The sequence below is a fragment of the Maylandia zebra genome, linkage group LG22 (genome assembly GCF_041146795.1).
Source record: "Maylandia zebra isolate NMK-2024a linkage group LG22, Mzebra_GT3a, whole genome shotgun sequence".
NCBI lineage: Eukaryota > Metazoa > Chordata > Actinopteri > Cichliformes > Cichlidae > Maylandia > Maylandia zebra.
Window position 1 is genome coordinate 23,290,000 of NC_135187.1, and position 3,964 is coordinate 23,293,963.

The following is a 3,964-nucleotide window of genomic DNA, read 5'->3' on the forward strand; positions in this document are numbered from 1 at the left end:
TGCTAGATACCTGAAAATCTCCTGTATGCATGCAGTCAGAGCACTTTTGGTAACACAATAACTACAGTTTTAGTCAGATGGCTGTGCTGTTGTAGGTGAGTAGTGTATAGGAAATGACTAGCATCTGCATTTATTATGCCAGTACCAATGGCTGGTGGTTGCTTAGTAACTCTCATCTCAAGTTAAGTCTGCAAATGTTGACTTCCTCATATAATACAACCTTTGTGAAAAAAACAAAAAAGACTTCACAGCACAAACAAAAGCGTACTATCTGTAGGAACACGTGAAGATGTTTTAAGACACAAATACAATGGAGAAACAACACTTTTTCTGTGTAGGTTTCTTATGTATCTAGATAGTATTCTTTCAAAGAAAAATATTGGCATCTACTATAGTTTTCATTCAGCTCTGTTTTCCTTGCATACCATCCATTTTTATTCAAGTCAATTTGATTTAACAGTCAAATATGATTTTACATACTACAGGGATCACTAAGGACGCAAACTAAAGAAGCGTATGTGTTCAACAAGGAAGATTTGTATTTACTCATCTGGCTACATTTCTTGGTGTTTAGGCTGCCAATCTGTTTTTTACATCACTTATGCTGTCCCACACTGTCAAACTCAAATCTGTCATCATCACTCTGTACCAATCATATCCTTGCATGCTTTTTGCAAGCCAGTCTGCCTCTGTTTCATGTCCTGGATTCTGCTCTGCTATGTGGCATTGAAGTCTAATTGACAGATTCAGTAAATGATGTTTAGTTCTTTTAAATGATCTCTCCTTATTGAATTGTCAATTGGCCACTTTACAGCTGTTTGCATACTGTATTTATGAATTTAAAAAAAATGTGTTCACTCACCAAGCCAAATCTTTGAATCCAGCCATTTCAATCACTTCTACAGGCCTCATGTAACACCCCTTTCAACACTTGGGATACAGATTTAAATGGTTACCTGTGTGTTGGGCCAATAGCTGAGGTTCGACTACTGGAGCAGAGTGGATGACTAATGAAACGCTCTGAGAACTTGGTTTGATCAATTTGTATTGACAATTAAAGAATCTTACATACATACAATGAAAACGATAACAGTACATGAAAGGAAAAATTGGGCCCAAGTCATGGAAAATAATAAACAAAACACACACAACCCCGGGGGGATTTGACTCAGTCTCTCTCTCGTGTCAGCCGACACCCTTAAGTGTGAGTCCAGCAATGAGGATTCTCTTTGCAGGATGTGCAAAGGAGGAATGACGTGTAAATCTGTCCTACCACTTAAGTAGAGTTTGTACAGTTCACAGTTCGTCCAAAGAATTTAGTTCTCTTCTTAAAGCAATCATCTCAAGGGTCCTGGAGGGGTGGCTCGCCATCTTTGGACTGGATCATCACTGAACTGTACTCCCAAGTAAAAAAACCTGACCTGTATAACACAGTCAGAATAACATTCAAAAATCTATATTCAGTCATTTAGACATATATCCTTTCTTATGTTTCGTTCATACATACTAACAAATTTGTATTTTACCTTTCCAGTATACAGAAAGAACGACAGAATATTCCAAAACATAGACAATGATAACTTCTTACCAAAGTAACCAATAAAATGGGCTCTCCTGGAGCTTCAAAATGGCGATGGTGAAGCGTTGTAGCACAACTACAAAGAAACATAACCCCATTTTCTTTAAACTGTATTCACCTCACAATGAACGCAATTAAGGATTGATATAGGAACATATCAACATCTACAGCATACATATGACTTACAATCTTTACATGCATCGTCATAGGAAGCTAACAAACTCTAACATACAGTTTAATCCTCACAATCACACATGTACAGCCACATGGCTAATAGCAATAGCCGCGATAGCCGCTAGCATGTCATCGTTAGTGGCTTAAACTCACAATATTCTTGTTCACAACAAATTAACTCACCCAGAAGAATCCGAGCAGTAACAAACTCCTTTCTGGTTAACAACAATTTCCAGATAGTTTATTTCCACCGTACAATCCGACTGAATAAAAACAACCACGCTTTTCACTTGGAAAAAAACGGACTTTTCTTCCCCCTGTATACTTCAAGGACCATCAGGACATTATAGACATCTTCTATTTTATTAATTCTCAACAAAATAATTTAACTTAATAAAACTTAACAGTGAACTCAAAATACTAACTTCACTCATAACACACTAAAACCCTTAGTAACTCTCCAGGGTTACACTCAGGTGTGTAAAATCAATTAGCTAACAATACAGACTGCTGCTACAAACACCAGTGAAAGACTAGGTCGCTCTAAGGAGCTCAGTGAATTCCAGTGTATTACCTTGATAGGATGCCACAAGTCCGGTTGTTAAACTTCTTCACTACTAAATATTTCACACTTGTTAGTGGTATTATAACAAAATGGAAGAATTTTGGAAAGAGAGCAACTCAGCTACAACGTGGTAGGCCATGTAAAATCACAGAGTGGGGTTGGCTGATGCTGAGACACTCAGTGCGCAGTGTTTGATTTTCTTCAGCGAATAGTTACAGACCCCCAAACTTCATGAGGCCTTTAGATTAGCTCAAGAACAGTGCACAAAGAGCTTCATCAGTGCACTGCAAATTTTGAGATGCAATGATGTAAGCCATACCAACACTGGACTCTAGGAGAGAAGAGTTGCACTTGTCTGCCTGGAAATCTGATAGATCAGTTTGGGTTAGGCAGTGGCTACGAGAACAGTACTTGTCTGGCTGCATTGTGCCAAGTCTAAAATTTTGTGGAGAGGAGATTATGGAGTGGGGTTGCTTTTCAGGAGTTGGATGAGCAAGTTTGATGTGGAAGAAGTTGACTGGCCTGCACAGAGTCCCGACCTCAACCCGGTAGAACAGCTTTGGGAGACAGCTTTCTCATACAACATCAGTGTCTGACCTCACAAATGTGCTTCTGGAAGAATGGTCAAAAATTCTGATAAACCCACTCCTAAACCTTGTGGAATGCCTTCTCAGTGGAGTTGAAGCTCTTATAGCTACAAAGGGTGGGGTGACATCATATTAAACCCTATAGATTAAGAATGTCACTCAAATTCATATGCGTGTGAAGACAGATGGCCAAATACTTTTGGGAATATAGTGTAAGAGGAGGTACATTTCATACTCTAACCCTGCATGTACCCTCACTAGTATTTCCCATTACTTTTAATATGAACAAAAAAGTAATAGAAATAAAAAGAACCTTTCATGATTAGGAGAGCAGGTACAGTTAGAACAGATGCATTGGGACTGTATCTATTCAATAGTTATTCATGTCATCAGTTCATATTTATAATAATGAATTCAGCTAAGTAATGAAAGGATTATTTTTGTTTAAAAGAATTCGGTGTAATTTGAAGCATAAGTCACCCCACTCAGCACTCAGATTGCGTTTTAATAGTGTTGATAAACAGAAATCACCTGATCTTAGCAATCTGCTTTGTTTTGATCTTTTGGTAGCTGAGAAATTTAAATTAATTAGCAACAAATGGCAAACTAAATTGAATGAAACACAGCAATCAGATTTGTGGTTTAAAGGGAGAAGAGCACAAGGTGATGGAATATGTTTGCAGTTCTTCTATGCAAAAGCGTGTTTCCTGTGGCACCTCGTCCTTTAATGATCGTTAATCCAGATGTGCGCTGAGGGCTTTTTTTTTTTTAATGCCAAGTGGGAAATTGAATATCATCATTCTTTTGCTGAGGACTAATGTTGTGCCGTTGACAAGTTTGCTTACGTCAACAGTTTCTTAAATAAACCCAACAATACAACAGCCTTGCTATAAATTCTACAATTATTGAAATTCACAGTGTCATATGATTGACATTTAAAAAAAAAACAAATCTGCCCAGACTGTGGATTAATGAGATTTGCTTATGCTTGACATAACATGACATTTTCCCATTTAAAGCATATAATAATGCTTTAAGAACGTCTGTTCTATTCAGGCA

The 3,964-nt window shown here is 37.7% G+C and overlaps 1 long non-coding RNA gene across 1 annotated transcript; it reads right to left on the reverse strand.

The window, feature by feature from the left end:
* Nucleotides 1–477: 477 nt before the first annotated feature.
* On the reverse strand, nt 478–2,165 carry LOC143414574 (uncharacterized). The gene is made up of 3 exons (XR_013095209.1): nt 1,937–2,165; nt 1,589–1,655; nt 478–1,421 (listed from the first exon to the last, which is right to left on the reverse strand). It is a non-coding gene; the product is annotated as an uncharacterized LOC143414574 (long non-coding RNA).
* Between the last annotated feature and the right edge of the window lie 1,799 nt (nt 2,166–3,964).